We start from the raw sequence: 14,635 nt of genomic DNA on the forward strand, positions 1-14,635 counted from the left end.
TGGGTTGGTTTGTTCTTTTATATCAGATTTGTAGGGTAGCCGACACGTGCACAAGCTAATATTTAAACACAGAGTTAAGGTAATAATGTCAGTTATAATGAAACATTTAAAACGTATAACCCATTAAAATTCACCAGGTATAATTTACTGAGCAATAATTCTCAGCCCCCACCAATCACTGCTTAAGACCTTTGCATATTACATCGCTTACAACATGTTGAATGGCATCATGGATGGCATATCAAATAACACCCCACTATTTAATTTTTTATTAACTGGGCACTGGGCAGGGGGGGATTAGGGTATCCCTACCCTGCCTCCATATGTACTAGTTTTTGTGGAATGCAGGACACAGGGTTCGAGTCTCTATGTCCTGTAAAGGCGGCGGAACATTTCTCTTGATGTTGCGGCCAGCCACTCAATTCGCTCACTCCCATGGGAGCAATCTCAAGTTGACCAACAGAAAAAAAGCCTTGTCGGCCAATTAGAATGTGTTTTTTTTGTTTCCCAGTGTTGTGGGACTCCCACCAGACCAACCGTACAGATATTACAAATTTTTGAATTTGAGAAGAGTGGAGGGAAGTATCATAGAGTAGAGTGGGCTGGCAAAGTGTACAGTGGAGTATATTGTTATACAGTATAGTGGCATTATGTATGGTACAGTCGCCTGGGGTGCGATAGAGTGGACAGGCATAGCATAGAGGTGAGTAAATTGTTATATACTGGAGTGGCATTTTTTGCAGTACAGCGGAGTGGTGTGTCATAGAGTGTTGGAAAGTGTCATAGAGTGGAATAGAGTGTTGTACAATGGGTTATAAGGGCATACAGTGGAATAGATGATTGTACAGAGTAGTGTTGTGTAGGGTCATACAGTAGAATACAGTGGAGTGCAGTGTTGCATGACCAGGCAAGTCAATGCCGTCTCCTCGTCCTGCTTCAACACCCTCCGAATGCTCCGCAGGATCTTCAAATGGATCCCGCCCCACGCGAGAAAAACCGGCACCCAGGCCCTCGTCACCAGCAGACTCGACTACAGGAACGCCCTCTACTCAGGAACAACAACCAAGCTCCTGAGACGACTACAATGAATCCAGAACACCTCAGCACGACTGATCCTCGATGTCCCCCGACGCAGCCACATCACACCCCACCTGAGAGGCCTGCACTGGCTCCCCATCAACAAGAGGGTCACCTTCAAGCTCCTCATCCACGCACACAAAGCACTACACAACACCAGACCATCCTACCTGAACAGCAGACTCAGCTTTCACACCCGCCAGCTCCTTGAGACCCTAACGGGTATGTAGTGCGCTTTAGAAATGCAGTGATTGATTGATTGATTGAGTGGCACAGAGTGGAGTTGGGTCTTGTAGAGCGGGGATGCATTGGATAGATTAGAGTGTGCTATAGTGGAGTGTTGTACAGTGCCATAGAGTGGGATAAAGTGCCGTACAGTGAAGTATAGTGTTATAGAGTCCAGTGGAGTGGTGTAGCATAGAGGGGACTAGTGTGTTCTAGAGCACAGTGGCATGGAGTTGTGTACACTTAGTGGCATAGTATAAGGTGGAGTAAAGTGCTGCAGAGTGGAGTGGTGTTTGGTATAGTGGAGTGGGCTGGTGTGCTGTAGAGTGTCTAAAAGTGTCATAGAGGGGGAGCAGAGTAGAGTGTCACAGCGAGGATTAAAGTGTTGTACAGTGAAGTGACATCGAGTAGAGTGCGGTACAGTATGTAGAGTTGAGTGGCATAGAATAGTGTACAGTGAAGTGGTGTAGAGTAGAGTGCGGTACAGTATGTAGAGTGGAGTGCAATAGACTGTAGAAGAGTTGAGTGGCATAGAGTAGCATACAGTGCAGTGACGTAGAGTACAGTAGTGGAGTGGAGTGGATTACACTGAAGTAGTGTCTCATAGAATAGCGTCTATTAACTGGGGTGGAGTGGTGAAGAGGGAGTTGCACAGAGTGTCAGAGTTGAGTAGACTGTCCTAAAGTGCAATAGCATAAATTAGAGTGCTGTACAGCAGCACTGAGAGGAGTTCATTGTTGTACAGTGTAGTGGTATACAGGGAAGTATAATGTGGCACACAGTGCAGTAGAAGTGCAATGATGAGGAGTGGAATAAACTAGAGTACAGGGGCGTGGTGTAGAGTGGAGTGGAGCGGTGTACAAAGGCATAGATTAGAATTTAGTGACAGCCAGTGGATTAGCGTACAGTATAGTAGTATACACTGAAATGGGGTACAGTGGAGCACAGTAGAGTGGTGTGGTGTACACTCGAGTGCCTTAGAGTGCAGTGGCATATAGTGGAAGAGGGTACACTGGAGGGGAATAGAGTGGAGTGGCAGAAGGGTGGAGTGGGGTAGAGTTGATTGGCATAGAGTGTGGTAGCGTACACTGGAGTGTGGTAAAGTAGAGTAAGGTACAAGATAGTGGCGTACAGTGGAATAATGTACACCAGGGTGGAATAAAGGAGAGTGGGGTAGCGTGGAATAGCATAGAGTGGTGCACAGTGTGGTGAAGTGTTGTACAGGGGAGTGGGGTAGACTATAGTGCCACCTAGAGTAATAGCGTACTGTGGAGCGGCATACAGTGGAATAGCGTACAGTGGCGTGGTTAAGAGGAAAGTGGTATTGAGTGGAGTGTCACACAGTGAAATAGCGAACAGTCCAGTGTTGTACATTGAAGTGGCGTAGAATGGCACAGAGTGGACAAGCGTAGAGTTAAGGGTCATAGAGTGGAGTTGCCTAGAGTAGAATATTGTACAGTGGAGAGTTGTGGAGAGGAGTGGGGTAAAGTGGAGGGTGGTACAGTAGAATAGCGTACAGTGGGGTGGTCAAGAGGAGAGTGGCGTAGAGTGGAGTGTCACACAGTGAAATAGCGTAGAGCCCATTGTTGTACATTGAAGGGGCGTAGAGTATAGGGGCATAGCGTGGACATGTTTAGAGTGTTAGATCGTAGAATGGAGTTGCATTGAGTAGAATAGCATACTGCGGAGAGTGGAGTAGTGTAGAGTGTAGTGGGGTAGAGTGGAGTACAGTTGAATAGCATGGAGTGGAGAAGGGTATAGTGTATTAGCATACATTGAGGTGGCAAAGCGTAGAGATGAGGAAACTTATGAATTAGAGTGGCGTCTCATACAGAAGAGAGGAATGCTGTGTTGTACAGTGTCGGAAACTGTTGTAGAGTGTAGAGGAGTGTTGTACCATGTATGGGGAAATAGTTGAGTACAAATTTGGACAGTGGAGTGTACAGGAATAGAGTGGAGTACGGTCTCATAGAGTGGCATAGAGTGTAATAGAGTTGTGTAGAGTGGAGGAGAGTACACTGGGGTGACAAAGAATGGAGTACAGTATAGTGGAGTGGCATACAGTCGAATTGCGTACACTGGAGTGTCGTAGAGTGGAGGAATGCTGTGTTGTACAGTGTCGGAAACTGTTGTAGACTGTAGAGGAGTGTTGTACAATGTATGGGGAAATAGTTGAGTACAAATTTGGACAGTGGAGTGTACAGGAATAGAGTGGAGTACGGTCTTATAGAGTTGCATAGAGTGTAATAGAGTTGTGTAGAGTGGAGGAGAGTACACTGGAGTGACAAAGAATGGAGTACAGTATAGTGGAGCGGCATAGAGTAGAATGGCGTACACTGGAGTGTTGTAGAGTGGCGAAGCATACAGCGGAGTAGCGTACAGTAGAGTGGAATATAGTGAAGTGGCATAGAGTGGACAGTTGTAAAGTGGAGTGGCATACAGTGTAATAGTGCATAGTGTTGTAGCAAACAGTGGAGAGGTGTACAGTGAAATGACTTCCAATGGAATACCATAGAATAGAGTAGCGTAAAGTGGAGAGGTGTCGAGTGAAGTGGCGTCCAATGGATCAGCATATAATGGAGTGGTGTAGAGCGGAGAGGGGCACAGTGGAGTGGAGTTCCATACAGTGCTATAACGTAGAGTGGAGGGGCATATCATTGAGTAGAATAATGAATACTGTAATCTTCAGAGATTCCACAAAGTGCTCTATCAGTTGTCCTTTTAGGGTTGACCCAAGGACATTGAGTAGGAGCTTCTTGGCCTAAACCTGTGGGACATACCTGTGCCTGCTCCTCCGACCATGCCTGACCCATGCAGACCTCGCTCCTTCGCGTTGCGGGGCTCCCTATCTCCTCTCCTCCTGTTTCTCTCCGCTGTCGCTCTAACACCTCTCTCACTCTTGCTCTGCTCACTCTCCATTTTCTGGTGCTTGCTGCTGTTTCTCTCTTAGTGTCTCACTTTTGTTTTTGTTTTGTCTTTCCTTTGACTCTGTTCCATCTGCCTGTGTTTGCGCTTCTACCTCGCTTATTTTTTTAATCTTAAAGCTTTACCTTTATCTTTTTTGAATTTATTGCATGGTTTTCGGCCTCTCTGTGCCCTTTTTGCTCCTCTTTCCCTGGTTTTGCTGTGGCTATCACTCTTTTTCTAAATCTCTTTTTTGCTCATCTCGCTTGTTTTCCACTCATTATTTTCTCCAATTTCGCTCCCCTCACCCTGGACGCAAGCCCCTTCATCCTCCTTAGAGACCTACATTTCCACCTGGAAGACAACATCAATCTGAACACGTCTTTGCTGGAGGACTTGGCCAACCACAGCCTCCCCAGACATGTGGAAGGGCCCACTCAGGCCCCTGGACACCTAGTGCACCCAATATTCACCACCTTTAGTGACATCACGATAAACAAGCCTACTATGATCACCTAGTCTGAATCTCCCTTGTCACCTTCAGCCCATTTCCACATATAAATGTAAATGTAGTGCATTTATATAGCGCTCCGAATCACCCCCGAAGGGGTCTCTCAAGCGCTGTGCACATACCGCTGTGGAACCCTTCCTGGCCTTTCCCTGTGAAGTGCCCACTCCTGGGCACCCCCAAGGTGAAGCCAGGCATCCTAGAGCTGTTGGGGCCATTGTGGAGATTAAGCAAGCTATTGCCCAGAGTTGCAGAATGGGACCCATGATTAGAATAAGCACCGAGACGAGAATTATCAGGTCTGGGGAAATTGAGTCCAAGAGCCGCAGAGGCGGGAATTGAACCCTGGTCCGGGCCAGACCTCTGCCTCAGGGTCTCCCGCTCTAACCATTGAGCCACACTTCTCCACATACAAATGCTGCCGCCAAATCCATATATACCAAGACTATAATAAGGTCTCAAAAGAATCCTGGATGTCTAAGCTCCAACTTCAATGACGACCACGCATGTGCTGATAACTTTGCACCTCTCAAACCAAACATAAAAGGAGCAGCTGCAAAGCAGCTGTACATGCAAGAGGTCAGGATGAGTGAGCGCCACAGCCAGCAATGAGAATCAGCTCTCTGACTTCCACCGGCGATACAGCCAGCAATGAGAATCAGCTCTCTGACTACCACCGGCGATACAGCCAGCAATGAGAATCAGCTCTCTGACTACCACCAGCGATACAGCCAGCAATGAGAATCAGCCCTTTGACTACCACCAGCGATACAGCCAGCAATGAGAATCAGCCCTCTGACTACCACCAGCGATACAGCCAGCAATGAGAATCAGCCCTTTGACTACCACCAGCGATACAGCCAGCAATGAGAATCAGCCCTCTGACTACCACCAGCGATACAGCCAGCAATGAGAATCAGCCCTCTGACTACCACCAGCGATACAGCCAGCAATGAGAATCAGCTCTCTGACTACCACCGGCGATACAGCCAGCAATGAGAATCAGCTCTCTGACTACCACCGGCGATACAGCCAGCAATGAGAATCAGCTCTCTGACTACCACCAGCGATACAGCCAGCAATGAGAATCAGCCCTTTGACTACCACCAGCGATACAGCCAGCAATGAGAATCAGCCCTCTGACTACCACCAGCGATACAGCCAGCAATGAGAATCAGCCCTTTGACTACCACCAGCGATACAGCCAGCAATGAGAATCAGCCCTCTGGCTACCACCAGCGATACAGCCAGCAATGAGAATCAGCCCTCTGACTACCACCAGCGATACAGCCAGCAATGAGAATCAGCCCTCTGACTACCACCCGCGATACAGCCAAGTCAAGTCAAGTCAGAGAATTTATATAGCGCACTACATACCCAGAGGGTCTCAAGGCGCTTAGGGAGGAGAGGACGCTTACTTGTCAAATATCCAAGTTTTAAGTTGCTTTCTAAAAGCTAGGTGGTTCTGGGTAAGGCGAAGGTAGGTGGGGAGTGAGTTCCATGTTTTAGCTGCCAGGTATGAGAAGGATCTGCCTCCCATGGTGGTCTTGTTGATGCGGGGAACAGTGGCGAGGGCTTGGCTGGAAGAACGTAGTTGGCGGGAGGGTGTGTAGAAGGACAGTCGTGAGTTGAGGCATTCTGGGCCGATGTCGTAGAGTGATTTGTGTGCGTGGGTTAGCAGTCGGAAAGTGATCCTCTTATTGACGGGTAGCCAGTGGAGGTCTTTCAGGTGGCCAGAGATGTGTTTGTTACGTAGGATGTCTAATATGATCCTGGCTGAGGCGTTTTGGATTCGTTGGAGTTTCTTCTGGAGTTTAGCGGTAGTACCTGCGTAGAGAGTGTTTCCGTAGTCCAGTCGGCTCGTGACCAGAGCATGGGTGACTGTTTTTCTGGTTTCGGTGGGGATCCAGCGAAATGTTTTTTTGAGCATGCGAAGAATGTTGAAGCAGGATGAGGATACGGCGTTGACTTGTCTGTTCATTGAGAGTGAAGAGTCCAGGATAACGCCTAGGTTCCGTGCGTGGTCTGTCGGGATGGGTGCTTTTCCAAGGGCTTCCGGCCACCAAGAGTCGTCCCAAGCAGAGGGGGATGTACCTAAGATGAGGACTTCTGTTTTATCTGAGTTCAGTTTCAGACGGCTTTGTTTCATCCATTCGGCAACTTCTTTCATTCCTTCGTGTAGGTTTGTTTTGGCGGTGCTGGGGTCATTGGTGAGAGAAAGGATCAATTGAGTGTCATCCACGTAGGAGATGATGTTGAGGTTGTGTTGGCGAGCGATGGCCGCAAGGGGGCTCATGTATACGTTGAAGAGGGTGGGACTGAGTGAGGATCCTTGTGGTACGCCACAGATTACTTCAGTGGCTTCGGATTTGAATGGTGGAACTAAGGCGGACTCTCTGGGTTCTTCCGGTGAGGAACGAGGTGATCCATTCGAGTGCTTTTCCTTGTATTCCGATGTTTCTGAGGCGTTGTAAAAGGGTACTGTGGCAGACTGTGTCGAAGGCTGCAGAGAGGTCGAGGAGGATGAGGGCGACTGTGTCTCCATTGTCCAGTAGAGTTCGAATGTCGTCTGTTGCTGCGATGAGGGCGGTCTCAGTGCTGTGTTTTGCTCGGAAGCCAGATTGTGAGGAATCGAGGGATTTGTTGGCTTCGAGGAAGGCGGCGAGTTGGTTGTTGACAGCTTTCTCGATGACTTTGGCTGGGAATGGAAGAAGCGATATGGGGCGGTAATTTTTGAGTTTGGTGGGGTCCGCTGTGGGTTTTTTCAGAAGGGCGGTGAGTTCAGCGTGTTTCCAGCTTTCTGGGAAGGTGGCGGAGTTGAAGGAGCAGTTGATGACGTCTCGGAGGTGCGGTGCTATGACGGAGTCTGCTTTGTTGAAGATGTGGTGAGGACATGGGTCTGTGGGGGATCCTGAGTGGATAGAGTTCATCAGGCGGATGGTGTCCTCAGTGGAGATTGGGTTCCAGTCGTTAAGAGCGTTCAAGGGGGGAGAATGTTCAGCATATGGTTGGGTGGGTTGGTCTCCGGGTTGGTTGTCGAAGCTGATGTGGATGTCTGCAATTTTGTTGTGGAAGAATATAGCCAGGGAGTCGCAGAGGGCTTGGGAAGGGGTGATGTCGTTGGAGTTGGCCGAGGGGTTGGTAAATTCCTTGACGATGTTGAAAAGTTCCTTGCTGTTGTGGGCGTTGTTGTCTAGTCGATCCAGCCAGCAATGAGAATCAGCCCTCTGACTACCACCGGCGATACAGCCAGCAATGAGAATCAGCCCTCTGACTACCACCAGCGATACAGCCAGCAATGAGAATCAGCCCTCTGACTACCACCGGCGATACAGCCAGCAATGAGAATGAGCCCTCTGACTACCACCGGCGATACAGCCAGCAATGAGAATCAGCCCTCTGACTACCACCAGCGATACCTCCAGCAATGAGAATCAGCCCTCTGACTACCACCGGCGATACAGCCAGCAATGAGAATCAGCCCTCTGACTACCACCGGGGATACAGCCAGCAATGAGAATCAGCCCTCTGACTACCACCAGCGATACAGCCAGCAAAGAGAATCAGCCCTCTGACTACCACCGGCGATACAGCCAGCAATGAGAATCAGCCCTCTGACTACCACCAGCGATACAGCCAGCAATGAGAATCAGCCCTCTGACTACCACCAGCGATACAGCCAGCAATGAGAATCAGCCCTCTGACTACCACCAGCGATACAGCCAGCAATGAGAATCAGCCCTCTGACTACCACCGGCGATACAGCCAGCAATGAGAATCAGCCCTCTGACTACCACCAGCGATACAGCCAGCAATGAGATTCAGCCCTCTGACTACAACCAGCGAAACAGCCAGCAATGAGAATCAGCCCTCTGACTACCACCGGCGATACAGCCAGCAATGAGAATCAGCCCTCTGACTACCACCAGCGATACAGCCAGCAATGAGAATCAGCCCTCTGACTACCACCAGCGATACAGCCAGCAATGAGAATCAGCCCTCTGACTACCACCGGCGATACAACCAGGAATGAGAATCAGCCCTCTGACTACCACCAGCGATACAGCCAGCAATGAGAATCAGCCCTCTGACTACCACCGGCGATACAGCCAGCAATGAGAATCAGCCCTCTGACTACCACCGGCGATACAGCCAGCAATGAGAATCAGCCCTCTGACTACCACCAGTGATCTGAGCAACCAAACGCTGCCCGCCTGCAGACCGGAGGAAGTAACTAAGTACAGTTATTATGCATGATTAATTAAAACCGTTGCATACACACGATAATAAGATTTCATAATAATACATTAAATAAAATAGTGCTTCAAAGATCATCAAAGTGTATTATTTTTAAAGCTCGCATTTGGAGGTGGCTCTCTTTGACTATTCCAAAGTGCAGGGGCTGTACCAATTTTAGCGGTCATAGTTTTATGTCCTATGAAAGGATGCGTTTCTTGTGCTTACAGTCTTCGCCGAGTCGGTTATGGTCATATGTCCATGAGGTGCAGTGGTGGGAGCTGACTAGGACAAGGGGCGATGACCGACCAGCCCATCTCTTTTTCATTAAGGCAAGGGCCACTTGCGATGCATGTTTGAGTCTCACAGTTCATATGTCAAAGAATGTTGTGAGCCGGCAGTTTAGCTGCGTCTCAGCTGGATAAAAGCATTGTTTTACTTCCTGCCTATACGTCCTGATTCCATTCTGCTTGAATATTGGTCCAAGTAGGATTCTTCTTATGTCCTTTAGGTTGGGGCAAATGCAGATGACGTGCACCAGATCTTCATCTCCTCTTGCGCATAAACTGCAGGATTGCGGTCCTGAGCGCCTTTCCCATGGCGGACGGTGCAGGAGAATCGGATAATTGTCCAGTCGCAACTTTAGGATTTTTCTTTTGTCCTTGCTTTGATTCCCACTTTCAAGTAAGGTTGTGGTTTGAGAACTTCGCAGTCACTAAGCACTATCCAACCATGTGCCTTGTCTTCTAGAAAAGATCCGTTCTTTGTTACCTTTGTCACAATCTTTTTATACGCTGGTGATCTGTGGGCGTATCCCAGAGGTTGATCAGTCCCAGTAGCTTTAGGGAGTCAAATAGGAACGTCCTAGCAGGTAATTTTTTTGTGATGAGATAGCTCGCTCCAAAGGTGCAAGTTTAATAACCTGCCCCTGCGCTACATATATTGTGCCAACTTTTTATGTATGCGCCTCTCCTTTACACAATTTTTTTTTCTCCAAAACAAATTTTATTAAGTTTGCATGGTACCCCCGCCCTGCATATAATAATAATAATACGGAATTTTGTAAAGCGCGAACAGCTACCTCGCGAGGAGGTGTCCCGGCGCTAGATGAACAAGGTAGATTTTGACCATGCGGACTAGAAGTGGCAACGTCTAGCGCGGTTGGGCAAATAGCCAGGTTTTCACCAGGTATACACATTACCACATCGGATAAGTCAAGAGTACAAAGTTCGCATACCTGATCAATGTCATTGGGAGGGATGTTCCCTTCCATAGTTGTGCCACATACCTCTTAGCTACGGTCAGGGTCAGGGATAATAAATGTTGCTTATACTGATTTACCGCAATCCCATTGGTGCTGTGCAATAAAAATAACTTGGGTTCGAATGAGAGATCCCAGGACAACACCTCACCCAAGCAGGCCACAACCTTATGCCAGAAATGCTGTAATGCGGTATTGCTGTACAGTCTCATACTGTTTGAAAAAACGTCCCCTCATCTCTGCCGCAATGCAGACATTGGGCGATTGGATGACTCCCATCGTCTTAAGGCGGAGACGGGTATAATGCACTCGATGTACGTATTTAATTTGTATGAGGCAGTATTGAGAGGAGACAGCGGTGCCCCGCAGACTAGCAATAGCCTCTTTGGGATCTGTGACCCCGAGATCCACGGGTGAGTCATAAACAAGCATTTACAATGCAATAGGTCTTGCAATTACATTGTTTTGAGCTATTGGCATTGATTTTGTTTCCCCTTCGTAAAGCATTAATCAAGAAATGGCGTTGTAAATGACAATGTCTTTTACCCCCTTTGACAATGTTCAATTGTACATCCAATCAGGTTACCTACCACTGACGTCAGTCTGGAGACCACTAGGTTTTACTAGCTAGCAACAGCCACACAGGTTGCAAAAATCCTTTCCACTGGGAGCAAGCGCATCACGGAATAGGGTTCAGTGTACGGTGTCCGTGAAAGAAATGAGTCCCTGCCTGCAATAAAGGCGAGGTGTGAAAATGCGCCCCTGTGCCCTTAAGTATCAATCACGGGCGACGCAGAGCAAAGATGAACCCGCATTATCACATCACATCGACGGACACTCGCACCAAGAGTGCGCGGCCAGCCTTGGGTTTGCGGGGCTTTTCATATCCAATGTTCACAGATGGACACTGCCCGCTGATCTCCGCAGGGTAGCTGATGCCACGGTCTACATATAACAGACGCAAGAGTGCACACACTGCGTCGATTCATATCAACAAATGATGCTTTCATCCGTCTCTTTCGCGGGGGTCTCAAAAATGGGGTCAGTTGGGTTTTCTGCATTCCGCTACCTACCAAACATTGCTGGCAGCTCACGCCCGTGCAATGAAAGTGTTTTTTATTGTTGTCCCTGACGGGTTATATGCTAAATGCTGCGGGTCCAAATGTTTTGTGACACTGCTGTTTTCTGCCATTAAAACAGTGCAATATCAGGGCACATTATACTTGAAAACCAGCAAAAACACTTATAGTTTTCTAAGTGTGCATATGGGGACCCCTAGTGGTCATGTCAGGGTCATGCATTGCTCTTACCTGAAGCTGCGTCGTAGGATGCTTGTTCTCAGAGGCTTTGCTGTTTCTGCGGGGTCCCTGCCGCAGCAGTGACAGACATCACTCAGGTGTCTGCGGTGAGGGGCTGCTGCGGGGTCCCTGCCGCAGCAGTGACAGGCATCACTCAGGTGTCTGCGGTGAGGGGCTGCTGCGGGGTCCCTGCCGCAGCAGTGACAGGCATCACTCAGCTGTCTGCAGTGACGGGCATCACTCAGGTGTCTGCGGTGAGGGGCTGCTGCGGGGTCCCTGCCGCAGCAGTGACAGACATCACTCAGCTGTCTGCGGTGAGGGGCTGCTGCGGGGTCCCTGCGGCAGCAGTGACAGGCATCACTCAGGTGTCTGCGGTGAGGGGCTGCTGCGGGGTCCCTGCCGCAGCAGTGACAGGCATCACTCAGGTGTCTGCGGTGAGGGGCTGCTGCGGGGTCCCTGCCGCAGCAGTGACAGGCATCACTCAGGTGTCTGAAGTGAGGGGCTGCTGCGGGGTCCCTGCCGCAGCAGTGACAGACATCACTCAGGTGTCTGTGGTGAGGGGCTGCTGCTGGGTCCCTGCCGCAGCAGTGACAGACATCACTCAGCTGTCTGCGGTGAGGGGCTGCTGCGGGGTCCCTGCCGCAGCAGTGACAGGCATCACTCAGGTGTCTGCGGTGAGGGGCTGCTGCGGGGTCCCTGCCGCAGCAGTGACAGGCATCACTCAGCTGTCTGCAGTGACGGGCATCACTCAGGTGTCTGCGGTGAGGGGCTGCTGCGGGGTCCCTGCCGCAGCAGTGACAGACATCACTCAGCTGTCTGCGGTGAGGGGCTGCTGCGGGGTCCCTGCCGCAGCAGTGACAGGCATCACTCAGGTGTCTGCGGTGAGGGGCTGCTGTGGGGTCCCTGCCGCAGCAGTGACAGGCATCACTCAGGTGTCTGCGGTGAGGGGCTCTTTCAGGTGTCTTCGGTGAGGGGCTGCTGCAGGGTCCCTGCCGCAGCAGTGACAGGCATCACTCAGGTGTCTGCGGTGAGGGGCTGCTGCGGGGTCCCTGCCGCAGCAGTGACAGGCATCACTCAGGTGTCTGCGGTGAGGGGCTGCTGCGGGGTCCCTGCCGCAGCAGTGACAGGCATCACTCAGCTGTCTGCAGTGACGGGCATCACTCAGGTGTCTGCGGTGAGGGGCTGCTGCGGGGTCCCTGCCGCAGCAGTGACAGACATCACTCAGCTGTCTGCGGTGAGGGGCTGCTGCGGGGTCCCTGCCGCAGCAGTGACAGGCATCACTCAGGTGTCTGCGGTGAGGGGCTGCTGCGGGGTCCCTGCCGCAGCAGTGACAGGCATCACTCAGGTGTCTGCGGTGAGGAGCTCCTTCAGGTGTCTTCGGTGAGGGGCTGCTGCAGGGTCCCTGCCGCAGCAGTGACAGGCATCACTCAGGTGTCTGTGGTGAGGGGCTGCTGCGGGGTCCCTTCTGCAGCAGTGACAGGCATCACTCAGGTGTCTGTGGTGAGGGGCTGCTGCGGGGTCCCTGCTGCAGCAGTGACAGACATTACTCAGGTGTCTGTGGTGAGGGGCTGCTGCGGGGTCCCTGCTGCAGCAGTGACAGACATCACTCAGGTGTCTGCGGTGAGGGGCTGCTGCGGGGTCCCTGCTGCAGCAGTGACAGACATCACTCAGGTGTCTGCGGTGAGGGGCTGCTGCGGGGTCCCTGCCGCAGCAGTGACAGACATCACTCAGCTGTCTGCGGTGAGGGGCTGCTGTGGGGTCCCTGCTGCAGCAGTGACGGGCATCAATCAGGTGTCTGCGGTGAGGGGCTGCTGCGGGGTCCCTGCCGCAGCAGTGACGGGCATCACTCAGGTGACTGCGGTGAGGGGCTGCTGCGGGGACCCTGCCGCAGCAGTGACAGACATCACTAAGGTGTCTGCGGTGAGGGGCTGCTGCGGGGTCCCTGCCGCAGCAGTGACAGACATCACTCAGGTGTCTGCGGTGAGGGGCTGCTGTGGGGTCCCTGCCGCAGCAGTGACAGGCATCACTCAGGTGTCTGCGGTGAGGGGCTGTTGCGGGGTCCCTGCTGCAGCAGTGACAGGCATCACTCAGGTGTCTGCGGTGAGGGGCTCCTTCAGGTGTCTTCGGTGAGGGGCTGCTGCAGGGTCCCTGCCGCAGCAGTGACAGGCATCACTCAGGTGTCTGTGGTGAGGGGCTGCTGCGGGGTCCCTGCCGCAGCAGTGACAGACATCACTCAGGTGTCTGTGGTGAGGGGCTGCTGCGGGGTCCCTGCCGCAGCAGTGACAGACATTACTCAGGTGTCTGCGGTGAGGGGCTGCTGCGGGGTCCCTGCTGCAGCAGTGACAGACATCACTCAGGTGTCTGCGGTGAGGGGCTGCTGCGGGGTCCCTGCCGCAGCAGTGACAGACATCACTCAGCTGTCTGCGGTGAGGGGGTGCTGTGGGGTCCCTGCTGCAGCAGTGACGGGCATCAATCAGGGTCTGCGGTGAGGGGCTGCTGCGGGGTCCCTGCCGCAGCAGTGACGGGCATCACTCAGGTGACTGCGGTGAGGGGCTGCTGCGGGGACCCTGCCGCAGCAGTGACAGACATCAGTAAGGTGTCTGCGGTGGGGGGCTGCTGCGGGGTCCCTGCCGCAGCAGTGACAGACATCACTCAGCTGTCTGCAATGAGGGGCTGCTTCAGGTGTCTGCGGTGAGGGGCTGCTGCGGGGTCCCTGCTGCAGCAGTGACAGACATCACTCAGCTGTCTGCTGTGAGGGGCTGCTGCGGGGTCCCTGCCGCAGCAGTGACAGACATCACTCAGCTGTCTGCTGTGAGGGGCTGCTGCGGGGTCCCTGCCGCAGCAGTGACGGGCATCACTCAGGTATCTGCGGGAGGGGCTGCTGCGGGGTCCCTGCGGCAGCAGTGACAGACATCACTCAGGTGTCTGTGGTGAGGGGCTGCTGCTGGGTCCCTGCCGCAGCAGTGACAGACAACACTCAGCTGTCTGCGGTGAGGGGCTGCTGCGGGGTCCCTGCTGCAGCAGTGACAGGCATCACTCAGCTGTCTGCGGTGAGGGGCTGCTGCGGGGTCCCTGCCGCAGCAGTGACAGACATCACTCAGCTGTCTGCGGTGAGGGGCTGCTGTG

At 52.0% G+C, this 14,635-nt stretch overlaps 1 protein-coding gene across 1 annotated transcript in view; it reads right to left on the minus strand.

Moving 5' to 3' along the window:
* The window catches only part of LOC147737126 (uncharacterized), a 381,113-nt gene that overhangs the window by 145,897 nt on the left and 220,581 nt on the right, over positions 1–14,635 (minus strand). The window lies entirely within an intron of this gene.

The sequence above is a fragment of the Lissotriton vulgaris genome, chromosome 1_1, assembly GCF_964263255.1.
Source record: "Lissotriton vulgaris chromosome 1_1, aLisVul1.2, whole genome shotgun sequence".
In the NCBI taxonomy this organism is placed as follows: domain Eukaryota; kingdom Metazoa; phylum Chordata; class Amphibia; order Caudata; family Salamandridae; genus Lissotriton; species Lissotriton vulgaris.